Source organism: Harpia harpyja, chromosome 8 (assembly GCF_026419915.1).
Source record: "Harpia harpyja isolate bHarHar1 chromosome 8, bHarHar1 primary haplotype, whole genome shotgun sequence".
Lineage (NCBI taxonomy): Eukaryota > Metazoa > Chordata > Aves > Accipitriformes > Accipitridae > Harpia > Harpia harpyja.
Genome location: NC_068947.1, coordinates 39,512,706 through 39,529,450, shown reverse-complemented (window position 1 = coordinate 39,529,450; position 16,745 = coordinate 39,512,706). Strand labels below are relative to the sequence as shown.

The 16,745-nt window shown below is 39.9% G+C and overlaps 1 long non-coding RNA gene across 1 annotated transcript in view; it reads left to right on the top strand.

Annotated features, from left to right (window-relative positions):
• The window catches only part of LOC128145314 (uncharacterized), a 60,888-nt gene extending 55,336 nt beyond the window's left edge, over positions 1–5,552 (top strand). The window contains exon 3 of the long non-coding RNA XR_008236423.1: positions 5,478–5,552. This is a non-coding gene — a long non-coding RNA (uncharacterized LOC128145314). The remainder of the gene's footprint in view (positions 1–5,477) is intronic.
• The last annotated feature ends 11,193 nt before the right edge of the window (positions 5,553–16,745 follow it).

The window sequence follows — 16,745 nt, the reverse complement described above, 5'->3', positions numbered from 1 at the left end:
AGCCCTCAGGAAAGGCTGCCACTTGGGAGTCACTGTGAACACAAATAGGGCCATGATTTGGTCTGCCAGGCCTGCCCTGATGACCACTGCAATGAGGGAGGGAGAACCAACCTTGCACTCGCCTAGCTCAGCTGGATGATTTTCTTCCCATGGGAGAAAGAGCTGAACAGGCTGTGCTCCTGCGAATTGCAGCCACACTCTCGTCTTGTGCAAGGGTGGGCTTTCCATATATTTCCTCCTTACACGCCCCACTCCAGGTTGCCAGTTTAGGCAAGATTCTTGTATTTCTTTGCATACTGAACCTTTAAAAGTATTTTAATGGTGAAAAATGAGTATGACATATTGCCAGCAAAAATATATTAATCAATTTAAGAGTAATAAAAAGTCATTAAATTCATGGAGAGTACTGGTTTGGAAAACTGAAAGGTGCATGTTTTCCAGCTCCACTTCCCTTCTGGATGCTGGTAGTGAGTCACAAGAGTATTTGACTGATCCAGAGAAGTTACTGGGATGGGTTTTAAAAATAATTGGTGGGTGCAGTCCCCTTGATCACACACAAAAAAATCTTGAGGCCCGTTTGTGGTAAAACAAGTATAGCTGGACAGGTTTTGGGGAGGTTTTTTGGTTGTTGCTCAAAATGAAAAAATAACGGAAAATTTATTAGTTCTTGTAGAACCTAAACAGAAATTATTCAGGGTGATGAGGGAAAGAGAAAGGTTTATGAAACAAAATCCATAATTTTATTTTGGTTTAGCCTAAAACTTTTCCCTTAACTCGAAAGAAATTTGCTTTTTCATTCTGTCTTTCCTATTAAGGTCAGTTTCTAAATGACAAATGACACTTCAAAATGCTTTTAATACTGCCCCTCTCCCCCAAAAGTTAAAAGGAAATATTTTAGCATTTTCGGAATGTTCCCCACCCATTTCTTTCAACCGATACTATTTGCTGAATCTGCCTTCATTTTCTCAACAATTTTGGCTTTGGCACAGTTCTGTTTTCCTCTGACTTCTCCAATCTGTTTAAAAAAGTACCCGACTTTGATCATGTGTCCCCTCATAAGGAATAGGTGTGTCCATCTGGGAACAGCTAATACAAAAAATGAGATGTGTTACTGCAAGTGGTTGAAAGAAATTCTTAAGGAATTAGGATGCTCGGGAGGGAAGGGGGATGTTGAGCTCAGGCTTAGTCTCAAATTTCATGTCCCTGTGATTTCTGAAATTATCTGGAGATGTGATCTTGACAGAGTATATCACAGTTAGTAATACCTTCTGTGATACATATGGTGGAGAGGCTTATATTGTTATGAATATTGAACTGTTCTTTTTTCTCCGTGTATGTTGGCTACAGATAATATATAGAGAGTCTTGAAGTCTTTTCCCCTGTACTAGAGCCCTGTAGGCTTTAAAGGTCTTTAAACGAAGATTTTCCAGAGTGACTTGCAAAGCTAAGTACAATCCATGACACTTCCAGGGGTTTAGTATCTGCCTTCAGAAAATCCGCATCTCCTCACTTTTTAATTCTTGGATTCAGCCCTCAGCAGTGTTAATCATGAATATCTTGCAATAAGAAAAAATGTGGATGAACACTTAATATAATAAAAATCCTCAGTATAATAGAAAGCCATGGAGAAATAACTGAGAGGAAAACTAAATAGCTATTATCATACTGACCTTTATTAATATTGTGTTGTTTCACAACATCATGTTGTCTTTCAAATGGTGACTTAACATAAAAATAGTATTATTGTGGGTTTTATTTCATTACTTCTGAAGATTTTTTCTTGTCGAGAGAGAATAAGATTGGCCATATTAATGCATAAAGAAAAATGGTATCTCATTTAGGCCCACAGAGTGTTTTTCGTAAACAGGTCCAGCACTGAGGAGTGTAGTTTTAACATTAAAGTACCATGATAGGTTAATTGTACCTGAAAATCCTGCTATGAGATAGCATTTTCATGAATAAATTCTTTATGTAGGCAGATGGGAGCAATTGCCTCTCTGTACATTTGAAGGGGTATTGATCTTTCAGTTGTATTATGGACGCAGTGTTCTTAATTGGGCAATTTGGTTTTTTGTTTTGTCTTATTTTGGCTGTTTTATATTTTAGCAAGAAAGGTTCCCATTTATTGAAGCTTCTATAGCAGTAACGAGATTGTCATTTAACCTAATTCTATTTGTTTCACTGATAGAAATGTTGTAATACTGCCATATTGAATTTTGCTTATAATAAAATGCTGCTTATAACATCTGTGACAGCTGCAAGAATGGGGACTCATTTTCAGCCTAAGAAAAAATACTTACAGACTTACCATTTTCCAGATCCAAAGTGGTAGAACAAAAACATGGGAAGGAGGAGAGAGCTTCTTTATTTTAAGGGTGAATGACTCTGGAGAAAAAGGAGTGGGGTTGAAATGGGGGGGAATAGAGGAAGTGTGTTTGATAGCTGTGTGTTTCATGACATTTCTTTCTAAAAGTTTCCTTACTGTAGATGAAGCCCAGTGGGAGGATAGCAAACTCCAGGTCTCTAGACTCTAAAAACTCAGCAAAGGTGATAGCTGACTGACTATTCTTTGATGACAGCTGCCTCTATAGCCTCCTTGGCGGTCCCTCCTTGGAAGCCTTCCACCGGAGACTGTGAGCTTTCTCCGATGAACAGCCAGATAGCTTTCATGTTTTGTGAACTGCAAAAGTTGAACTTTCTTCAAGTGTACCTAAGCACAGAGCCTGTGTCCCAGCAAATTATTTCAAATGCTTTGTCCTTGCCAGCCGTTAGATACATTTTGATTAAGTCAAGCCAAGTTTATTTGCCCTGTGGAATAACTTGGTCTCTGGCATATAATATAATGTTAATGAATATGGAACTGCTATTAAAATAATATCCAGGACCAGTATCCTCTGTACGATCTAGTTAGGCTTAGTATTACTTGACATTAGAGAAGAATGCGTTACAGGTAAGGGGTGTCATCTGAGGTGCCTATAAAAGGGAAGGAAATGGGACTCTCTCAAGAAAATAAGTTACACTGACACAAGAACAGCCTAACAGAAAGTTTGCTGTAATACAGTGTGCTCAGAGACAGTTGTCTTTGGCATGTTATCCAAGAAAAGTGTGTGATTTCTATGGTGAGAGTCCCTCTTCTCTTGCAGGGCCTTACTATTTTCTCAAGTATTGACACATGTTCTTTTCCGGCAGCCAGGATGAAAATGGTGATATAGTCCAGGCAGTACTTGAATTTCCATACAAAGGTCTTTCAGCTTGAATTACTCATACAGGACGTACAAACCGGAACTCTCTTGGCTTTCTCTGCTCCATTTGCAGCTGTTTGTCCCAGGGAACGGACTACATTAGCCCAGGCTGATCTTTCTTCCTAAGTGCAAGAGGAGAAATACTTCTCTTTTCAGGTCCAAGCAAATGTCTTCTGGAGAGAGAAATAAGGAAAGGTCATTATAGATGCATATTGTGCCTGAAGTACAGCTTGGGACAGAATTTTGTCCTTGATAATGAAAGGAAATTAAATGAGTTAAATAAAAACAAATTATATTAGAAATTAACTTGGATTTGACCAACTTCACAGGAGCTGATACTTGAAAATATGATAGTGGCAAAGTCCTCTAATAACTTTATGATTGTGAAGCAGCTTCTGCTGCCCTGCTGTCATGTATGGTTTGCACCTCTAATGCTTTGCTATATCTGACCAATTCCTGTTGGAGCCAGATCCTTCTTGGTTCCAGCCAGGGCCCCAAAAGTTACCAGGAGGCTCTCCCACCCCTTCTTCTGCTCCCCTAGGAGCTGGGCTACCTGTGGTTGAGGCCATCTCTGACAGAGTTAGTATCTGCCTACATGCAGCCATATATCTTGCTAAGGTGGACCTTGCCTTGCTGACTCGATATCCTGGCTTGACACAAACATGGTGACCACTGCTGGCCAACTCTGGGTGCTGTCGTCAAAGCTGCCCTGGTCGCCTTGCTGGGCTGCTAAGGGACAGGGCCCTGGCTGGTGAGGCCACTGCTCGTCTCCCTTCCCTGTCTGACCAGCTGGCCCTCACTGTGCCCTGGCATTTTAACTGTAGGTTAGGTAGCTTGCTGAAAGCTCTTGGAGCACCACTGACGCATGTTTTTCTTTTGGGAAGTTGAAGCTTCTTTTAACCTAAATCTTTGAATAACACTGTCAAGGCAAGGGCTTTAGAAAAGGTATTTCTCTTTAATCAATCTCATTTTCTGTGAGCGTGTAGCACACATACATTAGGCTCTATTACCAAGAAAAGGAATAATATATAGTGTTACATAAGTATGTGAAGTACTCCAGTCCTCATGAAAGGACTGAACAGGATCAGATAGTTAAAGTGGCTAACACAGTGACAAGAAGATAGGAATTGAAGCCACCAGGGAAAAAAAAATGGTTAGAAAGTACTCAGGAAATCTGGATGCTTTCAAGTTGCCTAGGCCTGACTAAAATAATCCATGGACTGAAGCAATCACAGAAACATTAGTAGTAATCTTTGTGAAAGGTAAAGGAAGCTCTGAAATGCTAAAAATGGACAAGCATTGGGATCACCTATGAAAAAAGGAAAAAGTGAAGGAGTCTAGTAATCATAAGTTGACCAGCTTTATTTCAAACCCTGGAAAAATTAAGAAAGTTATAATTTTAGGCACCTGGAAGACAACAAGGAGAAATATATAACAGTCAAGGTGGATTTTTCTCAACCAGTTATAATAAATCAATTTTCTAGAACATGAGAGAAAGAGGTGGCATTTAATGAAATTTTTAAATTGTATCACAGCTTATAGGAAAGTTAGGGAAATAGTGATCAGCTGGTACTCCAGTAAAAATAAATGTGAGAAAAATAGTCCTTAGCCCTCCCATTTCATCTGTGCACCAGTGGGCCTAGACCAGCTGAACAACCACAACCTCCAGTACTCCTTTACTTTCTCCAGGGACAGAAAAGATAATCTTTCTTTATCTATCAGCAATTAGGGTTACTGGGCATCATTCTCCCCTTCGGTGTTCAAGGATCAATTCTTTGCACACTATAAGCTGGTCTAAATCGAAATTGTGGTTAAATTGTCAAAAGAGATAGTCACTTTTTCCTTCTGCCATCTAACCCTCCTTTCTTCTCTCTTTATCCATCCTGTCAGGTAATTAAAAAGGTTCAATTTAACCTGAATCATCAGTTCCCTGATTAGTTTGACTATGTGATTGCAAAAATGCATGTGCCAGCGTGATGGTAGAGAGCAGTGAAAGGGTAAAGATGTAGCGTCGTCTTATATTACAGCTTATGTGAAACAGTTGTCATAGCATAACAGGTTTCCTGCCTAACATGTCAGCTAAGCACAACTAAATGATCCAGTGCTACAAGCAACTTCCTTATTGTCACCTATCTTGCTTTCCCGCTCCCCATATCAGATACGATTAGTTTAAGCTTTCCATGCCTCATACATTTTTCCTGTTCTACGTTTAACCACAATATCCTGTTTCTGCAGGTGCACATCGTTCTTTGCAGCCATGGTTGTGTTGATCCTGGGAATAGTTTCCAGAAGCTTGTGGATGCGCTCACTGTAAGTTTTCTCCCATGTGTACAATAACTGCTTACAGCTCAGCACTGTTGCATGCATTACTTTTCCATCTCTATATAGGTTCTTTCCAGGACATTAGGACTTAAATTTTCTTCCTGTCATAATGACTGGTGCCTACTCTGTTAGAATACTTCTACCTGAGCAATTCCTCAGCTCAGTACTTTTATCAGAACAACATACCCTGTATATGCTAAACAGAATCGCAAACATGTGAAATCAAGAGCAGTGAAGTATGAAGTAATAGAGCAAGCTGACACTTTGCAAAAAATTCTTCATATATTAAAATTTTGATGTTTGAGAAGTTTTCAGCTCTTCCTGTTTTTGCCATCTCTAGAAGGTGATATTAAAAGTTGAAAAGCTGAGTCATAAAGAAAGTCAAGTCCTTCTGTTTCAATGTTCTGAAAAATCAATGGGTTGATGAACCTTCCAGGCACTCATTCAGCCTTTTGGTATGCAGAAAGTTGTAATTTTTTTATACTGAATCTTTCATTTGAATATATGATCCATTTGGGCTGTTGGTTTTGATTTTTTTTTTAAACTTGTTTGAGAAACATTTACTGTGCTGCTTGGGTTTTGCCCCAGTCCTGCCAAAATGACACTGTCAGAACCAATTGTGTTTTCTAACTACTTGGAGAAATCACTCCCTTCTGGAAGGGATAAACAGGTTTTGAACCAGACTTCATATACCTAACTTCCAGCTAAAATAGGCATGGCAGGCAGAAGGCTAGGAGAAATGTAAAAATCTTACAGAACAGAGAGCTTTTATGTAAAGTAACAGTACAGGTCAAGAAGACCCATAAAGCAAAAGGGAAAGAGTAAAGGATTAAAGATGCCTGATGACCAGTAGCCAAGGCAAAACCCTTCAGAGAGAAATAGTAACTGCTGCAGGCTTTTTACAGTGCTTATGCTAATGCAGACTTACTATTGCTTTGGGCATCTGTTGGAATGAACGAGAAGTATTGTGGGAATGCAATTTTTAGTACCAGAATCCATGTCTGAGAGTTACAGCCAGCAACAATACTCAGCCATGGGATTTTTCTTTTTTAATTCATATTTTTAGAAAAAATTTTTACTGAAAGCACTAGCAAAGGAAGTAAATTAGTCTGTGTCTGTCTCAGGCAGCAGTTTATTATCTTCCCCATCTAGAGTGTGATTAAATCATACCTTCATAATTTAATCCACTGTATTCAAGTGAAATATTTTCTTCCAGGCTGAGAGAAGTTTCTGTCTCAAAGTTGTATATGCGTTTGTAAAACACAGGCATTGTGTATAGAAAAGACAACTCTCTTTGAAGCAATGAGCTTAAATACAAATGAGCAAGAAAGCCACACCAGAGAAATGTTTATAGCCTAATGGAAAGAGCACAGGCACAAAATGCAGAAACTTTAATTACTAGTGCGGGATATGGCTTACTAGGGATAACAGAAATGCAACAGAATCTCAGTGATGACTGATGGACAACTGTTACTAGGGTGTGTACTGCTATAATTATATGAACAAAAGCAGATTTGGCATTACAAGAGCCAGGCAGGGAGCAACATTCTACAATACTGATAGGAAAACCCTAAAAGAAAGTTCTCCTAAAAGAAAGCAGAACTAAGAATCAAGTGGAAAACTTTGGATTGAAGTTGCTTTCTTGAGGATAACAAAAATGTTCTATTGTAATAAAACTCAGGTCTGTTGAGAAAGCGTGTTTGATTTTAGCTAAAATCATAAGCAGCGTCACTGTAATCTCATTATTGAGATAGGAGTACTAGCAGGGATTGTCACCACAGGAGGTGTAAGTTTGTGTTTCAGAAGTGTAGTAAAAATATTCCTAGATTGATAAGATCTAGTTATTCCTAGACATGATAGCTGACCAACTATTTCACCAAATAATCCCTGAATCAGTTTGAGGTAATGTTACTTTATACTTGGCCTCATAAACAATAAGTATAGGACAGGAGGTTTAGTCATTGCAGGTAACGTTTGGTCAAGTAATTTGATTTATTAAAAGCATAAACAAAGGGAAGTCTGTGATACAGGCTCCTGTTTCAAACAGAAAAATATCTAGCCAGTGTCAGATTTTGCAGAAAGATTGGAAGTCTCTTACTAATCATTGTAAGAAAAATGTGACCTTCTTTACACTTCTATAATATAACTAATATCATCTCCACTTTTACAGTTACATTAGTTTTAACAGTTCAGTAGGCCTGAGTAAGAGTTAAAGCACAATGGATATTTCACAGGGACAGATCTAACACGGAAAGTTGAGTTCAAATAAGACTTTAAACATAACTGTGTAGATATATTGTATTTTTCTTCTCTTTTACTCCCAAATCTGCAAGTTTATAGAGTTCATTGGTACTGATCCTGACCATATTTATAGAAATGGTTAACTCAAGTGTGTACTGGATGTCTCGCAGAATTCAGTTTCATCATCTTGTAAAAGAGATGCATCGGGGCAATTTGGATTTCCCCAGTTTCTGGCAGAGATTATGCAGTATCTTCTTGTCCTGTGAATTAGGAATTCTTTGGAGGGTAGCTATTCTGATCTGACCAGTGTAAGTGATTTCTTACATCTTTCATCTTACTGATGATACTGGATTGCAGTTCTCAGTGATTTATTTTGGTAAAGTTATCATAGGCATTTCATTTGCCTCAATCTCTGTCTCTTTTTGAAAAAGAGAAATAGGATTTTCATTCTTGAAAACCAGTTTCCAGGCAATGGAAGTATATTTTATTTCACGTCATAGTAGCTGTGCTACTGTCTCTAAATGTTGTGATCAGTTTGTAAACAGAAGTTGGAGAGATGAGCAGAGGTGCAATAAGAAGAAAACACCAGGATGCACATTTAGCACACATTATTAGACTGCAGCCCATTTCAGTATCGAGTTAATTCAGCTTACAGAGATAGTTCATGTTTAGAAACAAGTGCCTCCCTAGGTGGGGCTAGCAGATTGGTAAAACAGAGTCCAGTAAATCAGTGGTAAGGCTGCATCATGTAAGAGAAGAATTGGAAAAGAGGAGGCAAAATGGGGTCAACGTGGTGTCTTGACCGGGTTATTCTAATGATTCCTAAAGAGCCATCTTCCCTGGGGTTTGTCTTGTTATTGGTCAAACCTAAAAACCCAACCTCTTTTGGAGCATGCTTATCACTTCAGAAACCCGGGGAATCTCGTGATTGCTTTAGTGCCATTAGCAGTTTCTCTCAAAGTGACAGATCAAGCCCTCCAAAAATGAATTCCTACAGCAGCATTACTCAGTGTGAAACTGACTTCTAAAAGATTTTCCTGAGGCTCAGAACAGGTATTATGCATCTGGACCATATTCTTTTAAAGGCATGTATTGCTTTAAAAACGTAGACGCAGGCCATAATCTTTAACCTTATCTAAAAGTGGTTTGATACACTTAAAAAAAAAAAAAAGTAAACATTGCATTGATATATTTGCCCATATCTGATGATGCGGAGAGCATATATTCCAAAATGGTTCTCATACAACACATTAACTACAATAGACCCCATGCAGTACTCTTTTAAAGCTTGGGTGCCTGTAAAGGTGTGACTGTGGCAGGAGTTTCTAGCAGCAAGGTCTGAGAGGAGGTGATGAAGGTTTTTTCATGTATTTTTCTGTCCTGCCCTTACCCCGATACAAGCCAAAAGGACTCTTACTGGCCTGTAGCAGGGCTGCCGAGTGCTCCAGTGCAGTCTGAGTTTTGTTTTCTCTTTAAAAATATTATACCAGCTAGGGACATCCTGTCAGCACAACCACTCATTTAAAATTGCCTCCTGCCAGCTGAGTTATCTCCCTTCTTAAATCGGTATACCAGGCAAAACCGTCGGGGCCTCGAGGGCACTAGCAGGCCCTGACCCCCTTCCCCAGGCTCCCTCCACCCTGCCTAGGGCCCAGGACCCCATGTCAGCTCCCCAGGGCTGACAGCCCCTACCCCAGCGATGCCACAGCAGGGCCGGTCTCCAGCACTCCACAGCCCTGCCCGGCCACGGGCCCTGCTGAGGTGAGCCCACCCGTGGGCCCATATCCCAGCCTGGCCTCGGCCTGTCGCCCGGGAGGTGCCCAGTGCCGGGGGCTGGGGCTGCTGCCAGTGCCCCCAGCCTGCTCCCCTGCCTGGTAGAGGGGTGTCAGGCAGGGCCTTGCAGCTGGGGCCAGGCTGGGGAAATACACCTTAGGCTGCAAAAGGAGCAGTGGGATTTTCTTCAGTTCTGTCACAAACGTGTTTCTAGTGGCCACGCAGCTGGGGCCCCTGCTCCCCGCTTGCCCTCCCCACCGGCATCGCAGTGCAGGCGGTGCTCTCCCAGGAGGCTGTGTGTCTGTTGGCCTGTTTCGAGCTCCGGGAGGATTTTCTTTTCTTCAGGAAGGCTGAACCCAGTGAAATATTGGTGGGCTTTTTTTAAAATCTGTGGTGTGTTTTGGCTTATTTCCAGTCGTTTGTCACCGTAGTCACAAAGGCAGAGTTGTGCTGAAAAAATTAGAAATAAAAGAGTTAGCAGTGGAGTATTCAGATGGTCGCCATTTGCAGCCTGCGTTTGGATGCAGACGAGAGGCTGAAAGTTTGGCTTTCTGGCAAACAAGGGCAGATTTTTTTCTGACAAAGCCTGCGATGGTTGGCAAGCCATGGCTGAAATTTGGTGTCTTTCTGTAGTGCAGCTTTAGGGTACAAAACCCACACCTGACACCAGACTTGGTGTTAGCCTGGAAGAGGTTTTAGCTTCTTCCAGTCCCCTGTTGCTGATTTTAAACTTTTACAACTGAGGCGTAATTTGTTTGGGCCTGGGAGTGCTTCTGCCCTGAACTTGATATTGCCGATAAAGAATAGGAACTTGCTAATCTTAACTACAGTCATTTACTTAAAAAGGAAACCCTTGAAAAGAAATAATGTCATGACTGCCATTTGATCTCAGCTGCTCATTTGTTTTCAGTGTGGAAAAAGCATCTAACTATCTTCCTAATTAATGTAACTTGTTCTTTCTGTTCTGCAAGAGCTCTTAATTAGAGAGTACCTGCTGCAAATAGAGAGAGGCATCTGACAGACTTTCTACGCACATGGACAAACTCTTTCATTGCCTTCTAGCTTCTTTTAGGTTTGGAGGACATTTTTTTTAACAACTCCTTATTTGCTTGAATGGTGTCTTCCTACTGCCTACTCAGTTTCCCACATGTAGATCAACACGCAATTACTTCGGTGTTCGAACAATCCAACCACTTGTTAACGTGACAGGATATTAAAAGTTTGTATAGCAGATTAATGTAATTAAGTTTTGAAAAGAGTTACAGTCCAGAAGTACATGGAAACACTGCATCAATCACAACTAGTGAAAGTAGCCATAAATATAAATGGACCAGTTCTTGAGATGACCTAATGTTACATATGCATGTGCTTTCTGGTATTGACTTCAAGTAATTTTAGCCATTTTGGAAGATGATAATTTAAGTTTTAAGTTACTTTGACAGATGAATGATTATCATATTCTTCTGAAATTAAGTTAGCATAGGGTACATGATTTTTTTTTTTTACTGGAAAAGCAATATTTATCTGTAAAAAGAAGCAGAAAAACAATTTAAAAAGCAGATCTTATCTCTCTGAATATCTATTTACATAATGAATGTTATTCTTTTGAATCAATTGAAAAGGAGTAAATTTTGACAAAAAACTGCAGAATATGTTCTCATATAAAGTGAGAGCTTTACCCTTAAGGCCAAATCTTCAAAAAACTGCAGAATATGTTCTCGTATAAAGTGAGAACTTTACCCTTAAGGCCAAATCTTCATTTGTGATGGTGTACAAGGTTTTTCTCATCTTGTGAAACCAAACATTTGTGAAATGACTAACAAAACCAGGGATAATAGGTTGGCATTATATTAAATTTTCAGATAGCTGGTTTTGAAAAAGTTATGCAATAGTCTATTTTCTGTTTTTATCTGCAGCCACACAGAAATAGCAGTATTTCCAGTAACAGTCTCTTCTTTATGGACATCTATTGTAAATTTGCATATTCATACAGTGGGGAATTAATATTACAACAACTAGATTTTGGACACTTTTTTTGTTAGGTATTCCCACAGGAATGTACTTATCCACTTTCACTTACTGCTCCATGCAGAAGTCCTGTACAGGACTCTGTGTATTCCATTTTTCTCTCAGATGCGGAAATACATTCTCACACACAGATTTCAAAGTAGAGGAAAGAAATGATAACGGTGAATGTGAAGCATATGACTTGAAGAATGACCAGAAAAGCAAAACTGTAGGATTACCTAATACACCTAAACACCTCTATGGTGACGTGATAGTTGGAAAAGAATTTATATGGTTACAGATGTTCAAAATCAAGACATTCTTCAGATTTGTGATAGAGGATGCTTAGGCATCCACAGAGTCCACCTTAATTACAGATGATGCTCAGTAGCCTTGGTCCTATATCAGATTCTCCTGGCAGGTTAAGGTCTGTTCAGGGTCTCTGGTGAGGCGCCTGGGACTATTGATTATTCAGTTAATGGCACCGGGAGACGAGGAAACCATCCAAATAGCTTTGCCTTGTGTAAGCAAAAATACAGGGTGTTTTTGACATGCAGTGTTTAAAATAGCGCCTGGGGTCTGAAGACACAAGGGTTTGTGAAGAACATTGGCAAGGTGATTTCGCTGAGGTAGAAGCTAATTTCAGGGTCATGCAGGATGTATGGACTGGTCCACAAGGATACTTTTACTAACAAAAAAAAAAAAATATAAGAATGTGGATTTCTCCTAGGACATTTTAATATTGGAAAGGCCACCTTTATTTAAAAAAAAATAAAAAGAGGAGGGGAAGGCTTGAGCTGTGAGCTGTGCAGAACTTTCCTTGTCCTTGATTCACTGGGTGAAACTCTGAAGAGTAGAAAGAAGGTAACTGTCTTTGTGAACAGCTGATCTGGAAATGTAGATACAGATTATATTGATTGGTAAGGTGCTTCCCCCTAACTCTCTACTCTTCTCCACCCTGCATCCCCCATTGCCGTGTTCACAAGACTTAACACAGTAAAGTGCCTGAACTCTCAGTTTTCACATTGTGGCCATAGCAGTAATGCCACCTGTTTGGCAGAAGTTTGAAACTCTTGGGAAGACACAGAGCAATGAAGTGAAACACCTCAACAGTGTAAAAGAAATCTGAACGTTTTAGTCATTTCACAAGTGGCTGGTTCTACAACAGGATGTTATATGCAATTAAATGAGTATAATAATTGCCTCCACTGAAGTTAATGGAATGACGTGAGTATAAACACAATGCAGAAACACAATCCAGTCAAGCAGTCACCCTCATAGAGGGAGTGATGTCATCTCCAAAGAGGATATCAGATGCTTCTTTAATTTACAGTGGGAGCCTTTTTCTTGTAGTGCTTGCTGCAGTTCTGAAAAATGCCTACAGTCTCCACTGGTTTAGCACTGCTCCCAGTGCGCTGTTATTACTGTGTGCTCCCTATTATAAATGAGGTTTCCCTCCTGAGAATGAGCTCTGTCCTCACTGACCAACTGAAGTGGAACAGAGGCTGGAGCCAGGACTAGGCAACAGACAAGTGCAAAGCTGTAGCTCAGTAATGATGACCATGTCATTAGGGAAGTGCAGTGTAGTTAATGTATGAAGAGACCCTTTCAAAGTAGCCATGCTAATTTCTTACTATTACCAAAAGTAGAACAAACAAAATGGATGCTCCAGTAAGTTATTTATGTTAGTGTGCTTCAAAGCAGATGGAGAGCTTTATATCCCATTATGAACGGCATGCAAGTTATAGTGACATGGGTCCTAATTATGAACAACTTAAACTACACCATCTGCATTTAACAAAGCTCCATATGTATGGGTATGATCTAGCTTGGCTGCCTGTATTTGTTAGTAACACGTGCAAAATAGATACCAACATGCAGAATCTAAAGATACTTTGGCAGGCTTTGTGGGAGGAACTGCAAATGTTTGCAGTGTCCCTTCCACCTTCACTGACCAAACAGAAAACTGGGGGCAACAATCATCCCGGGACAGAATTGTTGCCTCTTATTGAGAGGAGCATTGATACATACATTTGCCAAATTCAGCATATTTGTGATCCAGTCTTAGCCAATACTTTCTTTTTTTTTTTCTTTTCTTTTTTTATGCTTTTTTTTTTTTTTTGGCAGAAAACTTCACGTTGTCTTCCCCTAGGCAATCTGGGCAGACAGTATGTAATTTTAGATGTCCATATTCAAAGTCCAATCCTTTTGCCATTGACAGTGCACTGCTATGCAAATTTCAGCATAAGGGATCTCTGGACTTCAGTTTAATGAAGAAAATTAATCTTTCTTTGGAAAAGGAAGGTTCATTGAACCAAACAGCCCTGGTTACCCAAGCCACAAACCAACATCCAAATGTTTGACTCATAAGGGAGTTCTTCTATGCTCTGCAATAAGAGGAGGAATTGTTTTGCTGTTTCTTCAAAGAGCATTAAACACAGTCTGTAACTGAGAAGGGATTTAGGATGGGAGTGCTTATTTTTCATCTGGTATTAGCACTTAGTTCCGCTGGAGAAAATTCTAAGACCTGAGCTACACTTAGCTGGTTCTTCCCCTGAATTTTGAGTACTTAAAATACTTGGTGTGTGGATGGTGTGTGTGTCTAGATGGTGTGTGGAACTTCCTGGTTGAAACAGGTAGAATTCCAGGTGAACCAAAATAAAATTTTCTATAGGCTTGCATGTGGAAAAAGGATGGAGGTAGTCAGATACATATGTGCCTTTGGTTGTCACAGGCAACCTGCACTGTAACTCTTCTGACTCCAACTGTCTTCATAGCTCTGGAAGAGCAACACAAGACTAACAGTCTCCTAGATCTAGCACTCTCATGGTCATACCCTCACCCACTCTTTCCCTACCCCACCCAGCAAGTCTTTGATCTGAAGCAGAGTGGATTGCTGGTGAACTCGGGGCATGGCAGACATCTTGCTTTAGGTGGGTTTTGTAAATTATCTTTTTATAAGAGGTGGCAGCAGCTGAGGTAGCTATTCTACTGGATTCAGTTCATCTTCAGGCTGGACTGTGTATCATTATGAGATAAAAACAAAACACTGAATTATGAAAAACAAAACAAAAAAAGAATCCAATTGAAGTCTTTATAAAAAAAAGTAAATGGAGAACACAGCGTGATTGAAAAGTGAGAGGGGATCATGAATGTCTGTTTTCACAGAAATCGGGATGTGAGGGATAGGGTTGACTGTAATGGATTCCTCCCACCCCCGTTTCCCCCCTTTCCATTCTGCTGCCTCTGATATGGAGATTTACACTGACCTCTGGGCTTTTACATCTTGCAATTTGCCAGCTCTTTGATGGAAAACACATTCTCACTGGTCACTTAATTCCTTTCTGATCGGTATTACGTGACACCAGCAATCAGAGGGCCTTTGATTCACCAGGACAAAAGGGAGAATGGAAATGTACTTTTTTCCACCCTAACATCGCATTGCCGTAGTCCCATGAGCTGGCTGTAATCCTGGTTTCATTTTTTCTTTCCTGTTCTTTAGTGATGTTAGAAACCCAGCTTTAAGGATAATCAAGAACAAGATAAGACAGTTCTTTTACCATTTGAATACCAAGGGAATAAATCTTTTTATCTCTCCCTAACTTCAGGTGCAGGAAGTAAAAAACCTTTTCTGTATTAACACTGAATAGGACTGGTCCATTCTACTTTGCCTGAAGCTTTAGTTTCATTTCTAAAAGGACATGTATTTAACCACATAAAACCATAAGAAGTGTAAGGAGAAAATGTGACTATTTTAAAAAAGATGGCACTTAAAAGATGAGACAGGAAACACATTGAGCATCAGATGCTGATGCCTCTAATGGCCTCCTACATCAAACCAAGTCCTGGGGAGCTGCAAGAGTGAGGGGTAGAAGTCTCAGCATTGAGCTCTGCAGACGAATTTAATTGAAGACCCAGAGATATAGCAGACACAGGCAGTGAAACCACCCTCGATTTAAGTTGTGATTGGAGGATTCTGGAGAAACTCTGTTAAATATTAGTTCATAAATCTGGGGCCAATTTTCTCTTTACCAGTGAAACTACTTTAATACTGAATATGTAAATAATAAGGGTTAAAATAAAAAGGAAATGGAATTTAGAAGTAAGGAGAAATGTCATCTTTCAGTTTCCTGTGTTATACCTAGTTTCTGCTAGGTGCTCCTGAAATATCAGAGACCTGCTCTGCTTTGTGTATGTATATAGTGTATATACTCCTTTCCTGAGGATATCCTATGATGAAAAGTTGATGTTTAATTAGTTTTTGGAGTATTGCTTGCCCTTCATTTACCAAACAATGGTGTAGCTGTATATTAAAACAGAAAAGCCATCTCTTTTTATTATTCAATATAATACTGCATATTGATTCATTTAGCTTTATACGTGTGATTCATTAAAGTGTTTTTGAATCTGAAAAAAGGCAACCTAAATATCTTGGGGTGGACAGCTGAAATAGCTGGGAAAGTAGGCAGCCACCATTAACATGAGGAGATTTCTCAAGCAGAAGCAATTTCAGTCATTTTGAAGCTACTGATGTTACAAAATTTTAGGCAGATTTGGAACACCATCAAATAGATAAACTATACACACACTATGTATTTAATTATATTCAAAATCTTTCTCGGGTTGTTTGATCAAAGCTGTTGTCAGCTTTGTAATTTTTGAAGTGAAGTATTCTATCTGATTTTTACAGGAGAGACTTAAGCACACTAAATAGGCAGAAAGGAGCTGATAAAAAAGCACAAGATTTTTAATGTGATAGAAGTTATTTTGAAAAAATTCTACCTCAAGAAAATTTTTAGAACATTTTGGATTCGTATAGAACAAAAACAAGTTTCTAACCTCATAATCTAAGTGTCTCTACCAGGAACGTAGATGACACCAAGTTCAGAGGGAGGGTTGGTCTGCTTGAGGGAAGGAAGGCTCTACAGAGGGATTTGGACAGGCTGGATCGATGGGCCGAGGCCAATTGTATGAAGTTCAACAAGGCCAAGTGCCGGGTCCTGCACTTGGGTCACAACAACCCCATGCAGCGCTACGGGCTTCGGGAAGAGTGGCTGGAAAGCTGCCTGGCAGAGAAAGACCTGGGGGTGTTGGTTGACAGCCGGCTGAACATAAGCCAGCAGTGTGCTCAGGTGGCCAAGAAGGCCAACGGCATCCTGG